The 19,071-nt window shown below is 46.7% G+C and overlaps 1 protein-coding gene across 1 annotated transcript in view; it reads right to left on the minus strand.

The window, feature by feature from the left end:
• Nucleotides 1-19,071, minus strand: part of KLHL6 (kelch like family member 6) — a 62,549-nt gene that overhangs the window by 31,732 nt on the left and 11,746 nt on the right. The gene's annotated exons all lie outside the window — the stretch shown is intronic.

Raw genomic sequence — 19,071 nt, forward strand, 5'->3', positions numbered from 1 at the left:
GCTTCAGTTTTCTCGTCTGCAAAGGGGATTTCACCAGTTATTGAAAAGTTGATTGTAAGGCTGATCTCAGTAACTAATCAACAAGTATAGATATAGAGAGTTTTTTGACCCCAGGTCAAGCCCACATGTGAATTTGTCATGCTTCCTGACGTAGGCATTTGAATGCTGGTCTTTCCCAGGTAACATGTGAGCAATGTTATCTGTTTTTAAAATGCATTTAAATCTTTCAATGCTTCTGAAAAAAATCCCGGAGCACTGGTAATGTGGAAGTTACTAAAACTATGGCAATATTGTGTAAATTTCAGTAGGGAAAAAGAACACAGAAGAACATGGGTGGGAAGAAGAAGACAATCCATTGTGAGGCGAGAAATGCCCTGCTGCCTGCCTTTGCAGTGGCTTGGCCAAGGCATAGGAGAGGCAGCCTGGTCAGATACACTATTCACAATCCTGGTGATACATATGTTTCTAGCAAATCCAAATGTTCAGAAGAATTACTGTTGTTCTTAGCACTCAAAATTAGATGGGGTAGGTGTCCAGCCTAGCAGTTTAGAAAGCAGTTAAGACATCTGTGTCCCACATTGGAATATCTCAGTTCCACTCCCAGCTCGGGCTCCTGACTCCAGCTGCCTGCTAATGCAGACCCTGGGAAGCAGTGGTGATGACTCAAGTAATTGGTTTCCTGCCATCTATGTGGGATGAATTCTTGGCTCCAGGTGTGGCCTGGCCCAGCCCTGGCTATTGTGGGCATTTGGGGAGTGAACCAGTGGATGGGAGTGCTCTCTCTCTCACGCTTTCTCTGTCAAGTAAGTATATTTTTTTACAAAAAAAAACTGAGTGGACTTTCTCTTGAGGATGAACAACAGCCTCACATCAGTCTTAGCCCATGAGGCTGAGATGTCATAGCTATAGCAGAGACAAGTTCTTCTGTCTTCTGCCTACAAAATCTCGCTCACTCTCTCTTCCCCTCCCAGCGGCTGTGAGATCTCAGAAACCCCAAAAGCCAGGGGAGCTTGGCCTTTAAAAATAACTCCTCGGAGGCTTTGGAGTTCACCACACATTCCCAGAGCGCCCGCTCTGTGTAGGATGCCATGCCAGGGATGGAGAATTTAACTCCTGGGCAGTGTTCTGAACAGAATTTCTCCTCCCAGAATGTGTACACTAAACTCTAACCCCTCAATGTGGCTGTATTTGGAGATAGGCTTTTAGGAGGTAATTAAGGTTAAATGAGGTCACAAGGTTAAAATCCCATCCTGATAGGATGAATGACCCAATAAGAAGAGGAAGAGAGATCAGAAGCCTCTCTTTCTTTTCTATGGAAGGCAGTCATCCGAGAATCAGAAAGAGAGGCCTCATCAGAAATCAACCACGCTGGCACCCTGACCTCAGAGTTCCAGCCTCCAGAACTGTGAGAAAATAATTTTCTGTCGTTTAAGCCACCTGGTCCATGATATTTTGTTATGGCACCGCTACTGACTACGACAGATTTGGGGACTGAGAAGTGAGATGCTGCTGTAACAAACACATAAAAATGTGAAAGTGGCTTTGCAAGTGGAAAATGGGTGCAGGCGGGGGATTTGGGAGGCAGCTGCTAGAGAAAGCTTGGACTGCTGTGCACGCTGGGTGGGTAAATGCAGGCCTTGAGGGTCTTGAGGGTGACTCTCACCCTGAAGTAAGGAAAGTGCTGTTGGAAACTGGAGGAAAGGCAATCCTAGCTGTGGAGTGACAAAGAACTGGACTAACCTGGCTGCTAGTGTTTTGTGGGAAACAGAACTTCTGAGGGATTAAACTGGATGTTTAGTTGAGGCAGTTTCTGCAAAGTGGTGAAGGGTCAATTTAGCTACTCTCAGCTGCTTATCCTAAAATGCGGGGAGGAGGGATGAATTAAATAAAGAATTTTTAAGCCAAAAATGCACCAAAAATTAAAGGTAGAAAATTCTCAGCCTATCTACCTGCATTGCAAAATAACAACAAAACAAAAACAAAACAAAACAAAAAAACAAACAACTAAGAGAGAAAGCATGCTCTGAAGAGAACACCAGAGCTGTGGGTAGAGCACCATTTGATGAAATGCTTATGGGATCACATGAGCAATAAGTTGCCTGTTTGAACTGAAGAGGAAGAGTACCCAGCTACAAACATGCACTACTCCTCAAGAGGGAAACTTACCCCAAAGACCATTCAGAGACCACCAGGATCACTGCCTCACTTCAACGGGCCACACAGCCTCTGCCAAAAGCCTTGAGGGCAGAACACCCACCTACAGTCCATGGGGGTGATGCTGCCACCTCCATGGGCCTGGAGGGAAGAGCATCAGACTAAGGAGGGCTTTTCTCAAGCCTCAAAAATATATTGGAATTTACCTGGCTGGGTTGGAATACATCACCTCTTCCTTCTTCATATTTAATGTCTATCCTAGGACCATCCTACCACTGTGCTTTGGAAGCATACAACTTGTCTGGCTTCAGAGGTTCACAGCTGGAGAATTTTGCTTAGGATAAATTGTACTTGGAGCGTCACCCATATCTGATTTAGGTAAGACTTTGGACTTCAGACTTTAGAGTCGATGCTGGAATAAATTAAGACTTTAGGGAATATGAGGATGTAATGAATGCATTTTTCATGTGAGAAATATATGAATTTGGAAGGAGGGGGCAAGAGTGGAATGCCATGAACTGAATTGTGTCCCCACTCCCTAACATTCATATATTGAAGCTTTAACCCCCTATGTAACTATATTTGGAGATAGAGCCTTTAGGAGACAATTCAGGTTAAATGAAGTCACAAGAGAAGGGACCTAATAGGATAAAACCTGGTATCCTTATGAGAGGAGCTATTCTGTTTCTCTCTCTTCCCATGCTCATGCAAAACAGAAAGTCAGGCATGTGAGGAGACAGCAAGATGGTCATCAGCCAGCTGGTATTAGAAACCAAACTATACCGCCAACATGATCCCAAACTTCCAGAACCAGAACCTCGAGGAAATCAATGCCTTCGTTCGAGCCAGCTAGCCTTTGGTATTTTGTTACAGCAGCCCAACCTGAATGACAATGGCATTCTCCATCTACTCCCAGCCCCTGGCAGTCACAACCCAGCGGGGACATATGCACAAATAATTGTCCACAAGGGCTGAACATGGCCTACAAAGTGCTCTGGAGGCTAGGGCGGGTTGCTCAAAGTGAAGGAAAATTTTGATATGTGATTATGGATAGGGCTTGCAGATGATAAGCACAGGGAGTGGAGGCATAAAGATGCATAGAAAGGAATGAGCAGGTACAGTGTGATATGGTTGGAGCCCTTGGATGAGAAAGAGAGAAAAAGAGAGAGAGGATTGTAAGGAAACAATCTGGAAAGATAATCTAGATCCTGATTGTGGAGAGCACTGGCAGCAGAGTGTGGAGTTAGGTTTTTATTTAGTAGACAATTGGGAGCCCTTGAAGGTTGATGAGCACTGGCAAGACTCAAAGAGAATATTTTTAACAGGTACGCTTTCACTTCAGTTTGCTGGTAGTAGGTTCCACTGGAGTCATGAATTAGCTGTTTGCAAAAGAGAGTGGGAGGCTTGTAACCATGCCAAAGCCTTTTCCCAGAAAATGCACCAGTTGAGGCAACCACCACACAGCTAGAAAACTTTTTCAACCAGTTGCCAATGAATTTTCCAAGCTGCAGGTATATGAACAGTTGTCTTACAGAACCATTATCTCCCAACCAAGTTTTTGAAATGGGAAGGCCCCAGGAAGGAGTTGTGGTAACAGAACCTAATTCTCCCACTGAGACTTCCTTCCTAACCCACACGGGATTTGTCCCTAATTCCTGCCCCTTCTCCCTTTCCCTTGCCTTCTATTTATCTCTAGAAATCACTCAACAGTTTCTGTCCCCCTTTTGCTAATTACAGAGCAAAAGCAATTGCTTTCCCAGGGACAGAAAATCAAAAAGTTTAAAGATGATGATGATGATAGATAGATAGATAGATAGGTAGGTAGGTAGGTAGAGGAACAAAGGGAGAATCACTGACTTGTTGACTTTGGGAACCGTTGTTCAAACCAGTGATATCTTCCCCTCCGGTCTCCCTCTGTACTGTTGCTTTAACCAGTGATAATTCCCCTCTTCCTTCTCCCTGCTCCTCTCTCTTCTCCAACTGGCATCTCTCTCCTCACAAGAGTATGACACATAAGAAAAGAGCAAATGTGAATTCCAGCTCCTGCAAAGTTAATAATTCCCAGGTGGAACCAAAGGAGCAATGATGTCACTTGGGCAGGTGACTGATTTACAGGCCACTTTCTTCAGCCATAAATCCTGTAGCAAAACCACAGTCATACGCCTTTTAAAAATGATGTCATGTGGGGCTCGCCTTGCCACCTCCTGATTTCATGAAGAACCCCGCCCTCGGCATCGCTTCCTTGGAGAGGTTGGCCAAGCTCTTTCTGTGAGCCTCCCTTTGTTGGAGTCTAGTGCAACACTACCCAATAGAAATATAATGCGAGCCACACATGAAGGCACTTTCTTTTTCTTTTTCTTTTTTTTTTTTTTTTTTTGATAGGCAGAGTGGACAGTAGAGGGAGACAGAGAGAAAGGTCTTCCTTTTTGCCGTTGGTTCACCCTCCAATGGCCGCCGCGGTAGGCGCGCTGCAGCCGGCGCACCGCACTGTTCCGATGGCAGGAGCCAGATGCTTCTCCTGGTCTCCCATGGGGTGCAGGGCCCAAGCACTTGGGCCATCCTCCACTGCACTCCCTGGCCACAGCAGAGAGCTGGCCTGGAAGAGGGACAACCGGGACAGGATTGGTGCCCCGACCGGGACTAGAACCCGGTGTGCCGGCGCTGCAAGGCGGAGGATTAGCCTACTGAGCCACGGTGCCGGCCTGAAGGCACTTTCAAAAGTGCATGCAGGGCGGTGTTCAGCCTGGTGGTTAAGATGCTGGTTAAGACATGTGCATCCCACAGCAGAATGTCTGGGTTCAATGCCCAACTCCAACTCCTGACTCCAGTTTCCTGCCAGTGCACACTTTGGGAGGCAGCAGTGATGGCTCAAGTAATTGGTTCTTACCACCCACATGGGGAAGCTGGCCTGCATCCCTAGCTTCCTGCTTCAGCCTGGTCCAGCCACAGCCTTTGGGGGCATTTGAGGAGTAAACTAGCAAATGGGAGCTCTCTCTCTCTCTCTCTCTCTCTCTCTCATTGTACTCTCTACTCACCTATCTCTATCTCTGCCTATAAATTTTTTTTAAAGTTCATGGAAAATGGAATTATAAGATAAATTTATTTGGTGCAATAAAAAAGGGTAACAGGTTTTTTTATAACATGATTTTCTATGTTCTTTCTGAAGACCCCTAACAAGTAACTAAATTTTCTAGAGACTACATTTTTAAATATGAAAAGAAGCAGATAAAAATCCATTTTGGGGCAAGTGTTGTGGTAACATATGCAGTGCTAACATCCCATATGAGCACAGGTTCAAAAACCAGCTGCTCCACTTCTGATCCAGATGCTAATGCCCTTGAGAAAGCAGCAGAGGGTAGAGTGCTTGGGTCCCAGCCATCCACATGGGAGGCACAGTTGGAGTTCCTGGTTCCTGGCTTTGGTCTGGCCCAGCCTTGGCCAATGCAGCTCTCTGGGGAATAAACCAGCAGATGGAAGATTTCTCTCTCTCCCTCTGTCTCTGCCTCTCCCACTCTCCCTGTAACTCTGTCTTTCAAATAAACAAATCTTTTCAAAATAATTTACTTTAGTATATCTTTTATCTAACCCAATGCTTACCTAAAATATTATCATTCCAACATGTAAGAACTATTTTTAAATTACTAATGATGTCATTTACATGCTTATTTTTCAAACTAAGTTTTCAAAATTCCTTGTGTATGTTTCATATCTGCAGAACATGCCAGGTGAGACGAGCCACAGCTTAAGTCTCCAGAGCCACATGTGACTGCTGTGTTAGCCAGGAGAGCTCCAGAGCATCAGTCCAGACCTCAGCTGTCCCAACAAGCGGCTGAGATACTCCGGCACCCCTGATTGTTGTGGGTGATGGCCACGGAGGGAAATTCCCAGGCATGTCCGGCTTTCTGTGTGTGTGAGTTTCATGCATACAAAGAAGGGGCTCCAGGAGCCCAGGTAAGGGCTGCTGCCCTGGTTATGGGCTGGAGAGGAGAGTCCACAGACTGGTTGCAGCTCTCATGCTCACTTACTATGTGGCTAGCGCAAGTGCCCAGACCTCAGCTTCCTCATCTATAAAGTGGTACAATAACATCCCCACTTCAGTGAGCTATGCAGGGGAAGAGGAAAGATAAAGTACACCCAGTGGTTAGCACAGTTCCAAACACCTGCTAAGCAGTCCATGCAGGAAGGTGATTGGAACAGAGCAGAGGGCTCTGGGTGGGCTGGTGGGCTGGTGGGAGAGGCTGGCTGGCGGAGAGTTCTTGACTTGGCAGCACATGGCCTGTGTCATCTAACTGGGTGTGAGAAGTGCCGGTTGCCTTCCACCACCCATTCAGGGCATGAGTAGGGTTAGGACTGCACACAGGCTGGTCTAAAGACCTCCACTTAACAGATGTTCATGGGAGAGAGAGAGGGGAAGTGTCCTAAAGACAGTGTCCTCACCAGGACTCCTGGTTGGTGCCCAGAGTCCCAGCATTTCTCTGCTCTGCTCTATTCTTTGAGATTCTGTTTTACTGATTTTCTGCCACTTATGTATGCTTTCTGGGGTCACACCACCATGCTGTACATGGATAAATTGAAACTAAGGAGCCACCTATTACATCTCATAGACTTCACTCCCAGGCCTCTTGTTGCTCTCCTGGGAGACCCACAGAAATACTTGGGCAAAGTTGGGTCCCCACAGATTGTCCACAGTAGAATGGGGACCAGACCACCAGAACCTAGGGCTTTGGGCTCTTAGTCTAGAGCTCAACAGTGCCTAAAAGCCAAGAAAATCAGCAGGAGTTCAAGGCCATCATGGGGGGTGAGGGGCCAACAGTGTCAGCACAGGGTGTAGCAGCCCAAGTTCTGCTCTCTGAGAACACAGCTGGGTTAGTTGCTAACAGCGTACCCCTGAGCATGCATGTGAGATATTGTGTAACTTAACAGTACTTTCTAGAAAGACACTGACCAATTCTCATGAGATACTTGTAAAACAGAGGTAGCTATTAGGATCCTCATTTTATAACAGAAACCATCGCACAGCAGGAGACAGTTGCCCAACACTGTGGCAGTGAGTCAGTGCCAACCCCAAAATAGAGCCTGGGCCAGAAAGCCCGCCTCCCACACCAGCCATGAAAAAAAATCCATGGGCCTGAGTCTCCTGGGAGGAAGTCAGCCTGTGCTTCCAACACGGTGCCTGGGCCACACTCCCCTCCAGCCTCCATGGGGTGTGCTCCTCACCTTCGAGAGGCTCTCGCAACACTGCCCCAATCTAAGTCATTCCCGAACACCTTCACGTCCTTTACTTTTCTCCATGGCCCTGTCACATCCTGGAATGGTATTACACATCTGTTGACTAGTTTAATGACTGTCCTCCCATGAGAACGCTATGTTCATCACTGTATTTCCAGGAGCTAGAACAATGCACAGTACCTAGTAAGGTCTCAGTCCTTAGAGAAAATGAATGAATGAATGAGCTAACTTGTCCTTCTAGTCCTTCTGCATTTGCTTCTAACAGGAATCTGAACTTCCAAGAATTATCAGTCATCCCCTCACAGAGGAGACCAAGGTAGCCTCCCCATGCATCCTCTATTCCCACCAGGAAATTCTATGTCACCCCAAGTCCAGGGCCTGGAGCATGCAGAGAGCACTCCCACACTCAAACATCCCACTTAGAACTCTGATGATGAGTTCTGTATGCTCCTCTAGTTCCCAGACATCACTGACTCATAGGTTTTCAACCCACTCAACTCCCTTATAGTTCACCCCCAACCCCGAACTCCACACCTCTGAACACTCTGCCTCACATACCCCCAACCAATCACAAATCCCAATCCCTGGGGCTAGTGTTGTGGCACAGCAGATTAAGCTGCTGCCTGAACACTGGTATCCCATATCAGACCCACCAGTCTGGGTCCTGGCTGCTCTGCTTCCAATCCAGCTCCCTGCTAATGCACCTAGGAAAGCAGTGGAAGATAGCCCAAGTACTTGGGCCCTTGCTCATAACCCCTTTGCAAGCCACAGTTTAAGAACTATTGCTCTTGAGAGAGGCTATTCCCACTAAGAGAGACCTCCTTGGCTCACCCCATGAAAGAGATTGAATAGAGATCAAGGTCAAGGAAACATTTACCCATGGTGCTGGAGCAGTTATGTCCCTAGAAAGTCCTCCCTCACTAAGGGTCCTCTTTTTCAGTCTTCTGAGATCCAGGCCTCTAAGAATTCCATGAGTTCCTGATGAAGGGGAGGTACCCGCTCTGCTTCCAGCCTGGAGGGCTCAGATTCAAGCAGGCCTGATCCTGGCTCCTTAGATCTTTCTCTAGCTTAGAGGCACAGAAATGCCCCTGCCATCTACATTAAAATATCACAGTTCATTAGAACTAATAGTGCTTAAACACAGCTTGGCACCAAAGGCTTATTAGTAATAAACAGTGTACAATTCTGTTCTTACCTGCTGTGTGCATGTGAATCTCACACACCTTAAGGGACACCTGAGAAGCATGTGGGAGCCCATGGCCAGCTCTCTTTCCACTTTAGTGATATGACTAACAGCTTTCCTCATGTCTCTCTGGGCCTGGGGTCTGGAGTCGGCTTCTAGAACTTCTAGGCACTGGCTGAGTATTTGCTCTAAACTGACAGAGAGCTGGAACCCCCAGAGTTCCCATCCCCAGATTCTAAGCATCATCAAAAGAGCAGCCACCTGCCACTTGCCCAGGCTCAACACTTCTGAAGGTCACTGCACATGGCTCCTTTGGGGATCAGGACCTCAGCTGTGTCCTGTTGAGCCAGAGCCCCCCAAGCCCCAATGGACCACCCTGATGCCTCAGCCATACAGCTCAGCCTCTCTACATTTATGGCAGAACCAAGGGCTTGTTCTGTCCTGCAAAGCCAGACAGGAGAGAACACTAATTACAACAAACGCTTATAGCCCGGCTTTGGCGATGATTCAGTCAAAAAGGCACAACGGGCAGTTCTTGGTTTGGCTGCCCAACATGGTTCCTTGTCCTTTGTAGGAGTAGCTCCCATCGCTACCACTCCTGCAGTATCAGTCTGGGAGGTCTGGACAGAGCTAGATCGCTTCTTATGCCAGGGACAAGCCCAGTCCCAGTCACACGTCACATCCCTCACATCATAGTGTTTGGTTCAGGGATGGGTGTGAAGTTGGCCCAATCAGAGTCAATTTAGGAGTGTCTTTGGAATTACTGAGAAAGAGAAGCTGTCTTCCCACTGTGGGAAATGGAGGTTCAGAGATGGAAGCGACCTTTTTGTCTCCCTGTGTGAAGACTGTCCCTGAGAGAGAAGCCAGTGGTGAGGACAGCAAGACCAAGGGATAGAGAAAGAGAAACTGAATCTCATTGGGATTTATTTAAGCACAAAGATCCAAAAATGCCTGAAACCAGTTCTCTAAGATTTTTAAAAATTTATTTACTTATTGAATTTGAAAGGCAGAGAGTCAGAGATAGATCCCCCATCTGCAGATTCATTCTCCTGATACCAGCAACAAATAGGGCTGAGCCAGGCTGAATCCAGTCTGGGTATTCTTCATGGCCAGCAGGATCCCAACTACTTGAGCTATCACCTGCTACTCTAGAGTGCACATCAGCAGGAAGCTGGAATTGTAAGCAGAGCCAAGCCTCTAACCCAGCACTCCTGTGTGGGATTCAGGCATTCCAGTGGTTTCAACTGGATATCTGTCAGCTGCACTGCAGAATTCTGATGGATAACAAGGACAAGAGGAATCCTGAGCAGCAAATGGGCCCAAATGCCAAAAAACAATTACATTAAAACTATCCAGGCCGGCGCCATGGCTCAATAGGCTAATCCTCCGCCTTGCGGTGCCGGCACACCGGGCTCTAGTCCCGGTTGGGGCACCGATCCTGTCCCGGTTGCCCCTCTTCCAGGCCAGCTCTCTGGAGTGGCCCTGCACCCCATGGGAGACCAGGAGAAGCACCTGGCTCCTGCCATCGGATCAGCGTGGTACGCCGGCCGCAGCGCGCTACCGCGGCTGCCATTGGAGGGTGAACCAACGGCAAAAGGAAGACCTTTCTCTCTGTCTCTCTCTCACTGTCCACTCTGCCTGTCAAAAATTAAAAATAAATAAATAAATAATTAAAAAAAAAACTATCCAGAAAAAAAATGCTTTAAGTACTTTCAACATAGGTACACTAGGACCTGCCCAGTCTTGTCTGCACCACCACCCCACCCCATCCCATGTTGCAGCTACACCACTGGTTTTTAGTGTATGCTTTATCTTTTTTTTAAATTCTTTTTTTATTTAGTAAATATAAATTTCCAAAGTACAGTTTATGGATTACAATGGCTTCCGCCCCCCCATAATTTCCCTCCCACTCCCACCCCTCCCATCTCCTGCTCCCTCTCCCATTCTATTCACATCAAGATTGATTTTCAATTATCTTTATATACAGAAGATCGATTTAGTATATATTATGTAAAGATTTCATCAGTTTGCACCCACACAGAAACACAAAGTGTAAAATACTATTTCAGTACTAGTTATAGCATTACTTCACATTGGACAACACATTAAGAACAGAGATCCTACATGAGAAGTAAGTACACAGGGACTCCTGTTGTTGACTTAACAATTTGACATTCTTGTTTATGGTGTCAATAATCTCCCTAGGCTCTTGTCATGAGTTGCCAAGGCTATGGAAGCCTTTTGAGTTCGCCGACTTCAATCTTATTCCGACAGGGTCATAGTCAAAGTGGAAGTTCTCTCCTCCCTTCAGAGAAAGGTACCTTCTTCTTTGATGTCCCGTTCTTTCCACTGGGATCTCACTCGCAGAGAGCTTTCATTTAGGTCTTCTTCTTTTTTTTTTTTTTCCAGAGTGTCTTGGCTTTCCATGCCTAAAATACTCTCATGGGCTCTTCAGCCATATCTGAATGCCTTAAAGGATGATTCTGAGGCCAGGGTGCCATTTAGGACATCTGCCATTCTATGAGTCTGCTGTATATCCCGCTTCCCATGATGGATCGTTCTCTCCCTTTTTGATTCTATCAGTTAGTATTAGCAGACACTAGTCTTATTTGTGTGTTCCCTTTGACACTTAGACCTATCAGTGTGATCAATTGTGAACTGAAATTGATCACTTGGACTAGTGAGATGGCATTTGTACATGCCACCTTGATGGGATTGTATTGGAATACCCTGGCATGTTTCTAACTCCACCATTTGGGGCAAGTCCGATTGAGCATGTCCCAAATTGTACATCTCCTCCCTCTCTTATTCCCACTCTTAAATTTAGTAGGAATCAGTTTTCAGTTAAAATTTAAACACCTAAGAATAACTGTGTGTTAATTACAGAGTTCAACCAATAGTACTAGGAAAAAAAAAACTAAAATGGATAAAGTATTACATTGTACATCAACAGTTAGTGTATGCTTTATCTACATTCGCACCCTGTGGCTCCAGACAGGGCTCTCTCTATATATTCTATTGATTGGATCCATTTTTAATGCATTCTCTCCCCTTTTAGAGTTGTTGGAACCTGAGAAATCCTTACTGCCCCACAATAGTTCTTGGACGGATGGGTGGGTGGATGCATTGAGAGAAGGAAAAAATGAGGGAAAGGAACCTGTATTTGCACACAGTCCTATATTTCAGTAGTTCAAGGGACTTGCCTATTCTATCCCCAACTCCAAACCTACATTTCTCCTCTAACTGCCAAGAGACTACACAATGTGCACTGAGTGGCCTTGATCAAAGCCTGTGTCTTACCTAGCAACTAGCCATTGGAATTCCAGGCCCACCGATGTCCACCCTAAGTCCTCCTACCAGAGATTTCTACATTACAAAATATGACAGGCACTCTTGCTTTCAGTTGATTTTGATTTTCCCATCTCCCACCTCCTTCCCAGAGATGAAACCTGGCTTCCCCTAACAAAATACCACTTCCCTCGTAGCCTTCACAGTGAGATCTGCTCAGAATCTTACTTCCCCATGGGGCTGGGAGCAGATCAGCACTGTTGGCTGCCAGGCCACTGCCTGGAGGAGCCTCTTCACCCTTTTTCCCCAAACATTTTCTATTCCAACCCCCTAGAACTCCCAGCAGCTTCCTTATGATCACCTGCCATGTTCTGGAAGTCAAGGGTCAACCTCCACCTAGAGATTTTGCTGAGCATTCCCTGGTTGTGACCACTTAGAAACATGCAAACTGGCACTAGTTCCAGGCTTCATCCACAGGTATTCAAAGGCTGATGCTCCTGCAGTCATAAAAGTTCTCTCTATTGTTATAAAGCAAAGATGATCACATGTGTTCCAGACTCTCCCTGCACCAGCTGTCAAAGAGCCGTCTGAACCCAGAGGCGAAGGAGAGGAAGACAGGAGCTCCTTCCTCCAGCAGTGGGTGGAGAGCAGCTAGGACATTAGAGGTCAAGGGGGAATGACCACAGATTGGCCTATATGCAAGGGTGCAAGGCTGGGGCTTGAGTTGGGCTAAAATCCAGCTCCTGGGGTTGGTGTTGTGGTGTAGCCAGGTAAGCCGCCACTTGCAACAGTGGCATCCCATATTGGATGTACTGATTCAAGTCCAGATGCTCTGCTTCTGATCCAGATCCCTGTTAATGTGCCTTGGAAAACAGAGGAAGGTAGCCCAAGTGCTTAGGTACCTGTCATCCATGTGGGAGACCAGGATGTAGTTCTGAGCTCCTGGCTTTGACCCTGGCCATTGCACCAATTTGTGGAGTGAACTAGTGGATAGAAGATCTCTCTCTTTCTCTCTCCCTGCCCCCAGTCACTCCATCTTTCAAATAAATAACAAATCTGTAAAAATAAAATAAAATAAAATAGGGGCCATCATTGTGGCATAGTGGGTAAAGCTGCTGCCTATGACACTGGCATCCAATATGGACACCGGTTTGCACCCTGGCTGTTCCACTTCTGACCCAGTTTTCTGCTAGTGGCCTAAGAAAAAAAGCAACAGAAGATGGCCCAAGTGTTTGGGCCCCTGCCACACACATGGAGACCTGGATGAAGCTCCAGTCTCCTGGCTTCGGTCTGGCCCAGTGCTGGCTGTTGCAGTCATCTGGGAAGTGAACCAGCGGGTATAAGATCTCTCTGTCTCTCCCTCTCTCTGTAGCTCGGACTTTCAAAATAGGCAAAATAGGGGCCAGCACCGTGGCACAATAGGTTAATCCTCTGCCTGTGGTGCCGGCATCCCATATGGACACCAGTTCTAGTCCCGGCTGCTCCACTTCCAATTCAGCTCTCTGCTATGGCCTGGGAAAGCAGTAGAAGATGGCCCAAGTCCTTAGGTCCCTGCATCCATGTGGGAGACCAGGAAGAGGCACCTGGCTCCTGGCTTCAGATCGGCACAGCTCCGGCCGTTGCAGCCATTTGGGGAGTGAACCAATGGACGGAAGACCTTTCTCTCCATCTCTCCCTCTCACTGTCTGTAACTCTACCTCTCAAATAAATAAATAAAATCTTTAAAAAAATAAAATAGGCCAAAAAAAAAATAAAATAAAATTCAGCCCCCGCTACATTTGCCAAGCCCTGCATCCTAATCAATTGTAACAGTTCCCAGAGAGAGGAGTCCTCATTTTTTCTGCCTTTTTTGGGGTAGGAGACAAAGAGACATTTAGAGATCTCCCACTTGCTGGTTCCATTCTCCCCAAATGCCCACAACATTCAGGCATGGGCAAGGGCTAAAATGAGCTGGAAATGTAGTCCAAGTCTCCCATAGGAGCCACATGGACCCAAGTACTTGAATCATCACCACTGCCTCCCAGGGTTCACAGGAGCAGGAAGCTGGAGCCAGAAGCTGGAGCTGGTGATCAAATCCAGGCACTCCTGTGGGCATCCCAGCTGTCGTCTTAACCACTAGGTTAAACACCCACCAAAGGAGCACCTATCTCTAGATGGTCCTCCCAGACAGAGAACTTGTTAGAATTGAAAGGAAGGTACACTAAAAGCTAGCAGTGGTCTCAATCAGAGACTAAGAGAAGACAACAGATTTTAATGATAGCTGTTGTGTGTATGTCCTTCAAGGTATCTAAAAATTACAAGTTCAGAACTTCAGCTACTTTGAAATTACTTGTTTGGTTTCTGGGCTTTGCTCTACAGTGAATTACATAGGGTAAAGTCTTGTTAACACTATACTACCTTCTCTTTTTCCAGTCCTGACACCCAGAGGCAGTCCCCAGCAGGAGTGTGCAGTCAGTTTAGTTGTCTTCCAACCCTCCCAAGTGCACTTTCCTACCTGCTTTCTCACTGGCACTGCTGCCCCTGCCTGGGGCTCTCTCTGGTTCAGCTGTCCAGAGGGTACTCAGAGAGGACCCTGAGCGCCCCTTGAAGTTGTCTGCTTGTCCCCACTGCCTCTGCCTTAATTCTGAGCCTCATCTCCCCTCACTGCAATCTTCTGCACCCACCTGAGCCTCTCCCTAGTTGGGGCCTTCCACACCTGTGGTCTCTAGCGTTATTTCATGGAGATCTTGGATCATCTCATTTTCCTACTCAAGTACTCTTCCATGGCTTCCTTCTGCCTTAGATTTCAGAGATTTATTTTTTGTTTTATTTATTTGAAAGGCACACACACACACACACACATCTTGTAACTTCTTCTTCACTCCCCAAGTACCTGCCACAGCCAGGGTTTGGCCAGGCTGAACCCAGGAGCCTGGAATTCAATCTGGGTCTCCCACATGGGTGGCAGGGATCCAGGTACTTAAACCATCATCTATGGCATCTACTTCCTCCCAGCAGGAAGCTGGACAGGTAGCAGAGGCAGGACTTAACCTTAGGTACCAAATATGGGACGTGGGCATCTCAAGCAGTGACTTAATCACTGCATCAAATGCCCTCCCCCTTTATATTTCAAACTCCTCAGCCCTGGCCAACGAAACCTCTCCTGGCCTTACCCTGTCCACCTCTTGGCCTTCCTGGTCCACTCATCTCCCTCACTCCCAGTTCACCCTTCTCCCTGTGGTTCCTATGCTTACACTGCCAGGGCCCATCTCAGAAGTGTTTCCCTTTGGCTGAAATGTGCCCCTCCTGTTCCTTTTCTCTTCACTTGGCCTCTTCTGGACAGTCCCTATCATCCTTCAAAATGCTGCTCCAGTGTTGCCTCTTCCAGGAAGCCTTCTCTGACTGCTTCCTCTTCAGTCTCATTTAATCCCCCGTGTAAGCTCTCATAGCCTCTGTGCAGAGCTCCATCAGAGCACTAATAAACCTGTATTATAAACACTGATTGTACTCATCTCTCCCCTAACTGGATTACGGCTTTCAGATCAGGTAAGAAGCAGAACTCATTTGTGTTTGTATACCCTGTGTGTGGCACAGAGTAGGCACTTCAAAAATCTGGGCCAGTTGGATGAATGGATAGACAGATGAAGTTTCACTCAACCCACTCACCACTAGAGTACTGAAAGCTTAGTATTTTATGCTCCCTCCTCTCCCAGTACTTGTACCTTAAGAATGGTAGCGTGACCCAGTGGTCCTCAGTGGAAGGCCTGCGGACCACTGGCAGTGCCCTGCAGCTGTGCAGGAGGCATGGCGCTAGGAATTCTAACCTCTCCTCTCCAGCAAATGAGACAGACATCTCTTGCCAACCCTACCTGCTCGCTGTACTTTTTAGGATGCTGCCAATCATGTGGTCTCTCCTAAATTTTCCTAACCTCCACTCTCTTCTGTCCTATTTTTGCATACTGCATCCTACAGGAACTATTCACTGGGTTTCTACCCCTCTCTTATTTCCCCAAACATCAAAATGTTCTTGACATTCAGCCTCCCAAGTGTAAGCTTGAACTTACTCTACATGACACGTGATCTTTTGAATCCAGAAAGCCTACTGGGTATCATTTTTTCTAGATCCCTGAGTGTCCCCTGAGAAAGGGATATGACACAACTTGCTAGTTTGGTTTTGACTGTGTTTTCAAGTCTTGGCAGTGTCAGCACCCCTGTAATGATTGTGGCCTTAGAGCTCTCCACAAAATTTGAATGGAGTAAAAGGATGCCTCTCCTTGTGGCTGGCAGAGGACAGATTGGTTGCCCGAACAATCTTCTTCATAGCAAGGGAGACTAATCTCTAGACAGAGACGGCCTTTTAACAAGAATCTGAGATGGCTTGTACTTAAGAAGCAAAGGTATTATAAAACACAAAACAGTAACGACGAAATAAGATGATAAGAATTAAGTGATTAAAATGAAACCAAGGCACCCAGGGCAAATACAGAAGTACAGTAAGCTTGCTAATAAAAGGAAGTGAAAAAGGGTTTGCTAGCCCCGTTTAATGGGCATTATTTTTCCTTTCATTCATCCAGCTTCTCCCATTTCTGAGAAACGCTCTTCTCAGCCAGGCCCCACTCAAATCATATGGTTCAACTGGGAGCTCTTATGTTTTTACAGATCTCTCTCTCACACACTCACTCATGCTTGCTCTTGCTCGCTCACTTTCATGCATACACACTCAGACCTCTTTTACCAAGGGTGAACTCCTGAACAAAGCTGGGCTGATCATTGTGCCCCATCTCCTGACACAGTGATTGGTCTAGAATTGGGTCATTGAGCCAATCAGAGTTTCTGGAACCAAAGCAGGAAAAGAGTCTCAGAGCTGCCAACAGTTGGGTATTTGCCCCAACCTTGTGGCAGAAGTTAACCTCAGAAATCCAACAGGAGGGAGAAAACAAGTGAGAGATGGGGAGAGCGTCCTGACCATATTCAAGACCTTGGTTCCTCTTCTCCATGACTCTACTGCATCCCAGCCCTTCCTATGGTTTGGTAATGTGACCAAACACCTTCCTCTTTGCCTAGGCTGCTGTGGCTCGGTTTCCTATCCCTTGCAACAAAGAGAATGCTGACTAATATGGGAACATTGAGCAATGCTGGTGGATGGTGAGCTCTGTGGCAGTTTTACCAAAACCACGAACGTCCTACATGGTCCCAGCTCTTCTCAGGGACTGGCATTTACCGTATCAGGACCCAGTCCAGTTCTGTAAAAGCAGGTTCATGGAGGAACAGCTACATGTTCACACACTTGATGCTGGGAGAAAGCACACAACTTGAGATGGGTGTGGTGAAATATTCCTTGGGAGCTCATCCTTTTAGTTGGGAGCTCTGTTGTGTTTTACCTGGGAGCTAAAGGAAAATTATCCAAAACTAGAGAAGAATGGGTTCTTGGTTCTTAATTGAAACCTAGAAATGATGTTTTACTGAAAAATCAAAGGACCTATGGCCCTTTTGCCTTGAGACAGAATCCCTCCCCTTATCTCCTATTTCCCAATGCTAAAAAAAAGGTCTACAGGCATAGACATGCAGGCATAGCACATCTTTGTCCAGATGATCACATGGGTGACCTATGAAAAGCCCCAATAGAAGCATTATTTATTGTTTCACTGCTCCTTCCAACGTTTCCTATGAGAATTGCACTTGACCATCTTTGCCTTCTCTGAAAATGCACCCCTGAGGACTTCCTGCTCTGGCCCTGACGGACCCTGCAGGAACAACATCAAGGTTGTATTCACTTCATGCATTTTGAGGGTGTCTGCTGAAGGCCAGCCATTGCAATGATACCAAGGACAAAGGGATGAATAAGGTAGCTGCTGCCTTCACATAGCTCAGTCTGTCAACCCGTCTCCCACCCATGAATGATAATGCCTTCATGCCACACACCCCTACAGATGTCCCCAGGGCAACTCACAGTCTGAAGGAAGAAGAGAAATGGAATTGCTAATAATTGTCCTCTTGCCTGCTGAAATCACAGGATCCATTGCTGTGTTTTCTGGGTGACAAGAGTCACAGAATCCCTTAAGACCTGTATAGTAGTTTTCATGATCACTCAACACCCCTTCTGCACCTAATGCAGGCCTGATGCATAGTAGGAAGATGCTTGTCATCTGTTGGGTGCCCAGCGTGTGAAACTCTCCCCAGACATAGTGGTGGGCGGTAGAAGCCACTTCCCACTCCAAAAGCTTCAAAGGCCTGATAGTCACTTGTCCAGCTTCAAGCACAGCCAGGGTGTTAACTTGTACAACTCAGCCCTGACCACTTAGATAACCAATCCCAGGCTTTCAGTTGGGTGTTGGTGAGGCAGGGGCAAGACAGAGTCGAGTCTGTTTGGTGGAATTCAAGGGTCAGCCTCAGGGCAGGGCCCGTGGCCGCAGATGTGCAACTGTGGCCTCCAGGATTCCTCAGCGACTGGCAACAGCTCCTCACACGGGTTCTGGGTGGCTTTGGGCTGCGGTCCTTGCTGCTGACTGGCCTCCCGTGCACCTGTCTGTTTTCTGAATTTGGGTCTCCAGATTTCTGGGGAAGTTTCTGAGTTCCTATTATCATTTACATAAACTCCCATTCTCAGATAAACCAGTTGATATCTGTTCTTCGAAACTAACAAATTTGACATATCACCATGCACAAAGTGTTTAGACAAATACATTCATAAATAGATCTATTTTATTATTTTCCTTTCACAACAACTCACTGGAATAAGTAGACACAAACCATCAGCCTGCCTGTGCTAGATTTTGGTGCCAGCTCAAAGAAGCCAATCTTCCCAAGACTTACACAGCCAAAAAGTGGCAGAGTCTGGGCTCAAATCCTGATACCATAATTCTTACCACTATACCAAAAGTTTCTGGTCCTACCCCAGTGACCACCTGCAGTGGTCCTCCTGCAGGTTCTGGAGACCCTACACTTTCAGAGCATACCATATCTTTGCCTTGCTCACTCTGATCCACCCCTTTATATCTTACTTAACTCTGTGGCCCAGACTGCTTTCCTAAGGCACATGCTGAGTGTTTGCTGCTATGGGGTCTGTTCTGTCAGGCCCAGACACAAATCAGGATGAAGGTTCCAATAGCATCCTGCATCCCATGGACATAGACATAATAACTTTTACATTTCCTCATCATTTTCAGCTATATAACCCAAACCACTGCAAGCATGGTCTTCATGGATTTCTGGGTCTTACACAATAAATGTCCTAACAG

The sequence above is a fragment of the Lepus europaeus genome, chromosome 2 (genome assembly GCF_033115175.1).
Source record: "Lepus europaeus isolate LE1 chromosome 2, mLepTim1.pri, whole genome shotgun sequence".
NCBI classification, from domain to species: Eukaryota; Metazoa; Chordata; class Mammalia; order Lagomorpha; family Leporidae; genus Lepus; species Lepus europaeus.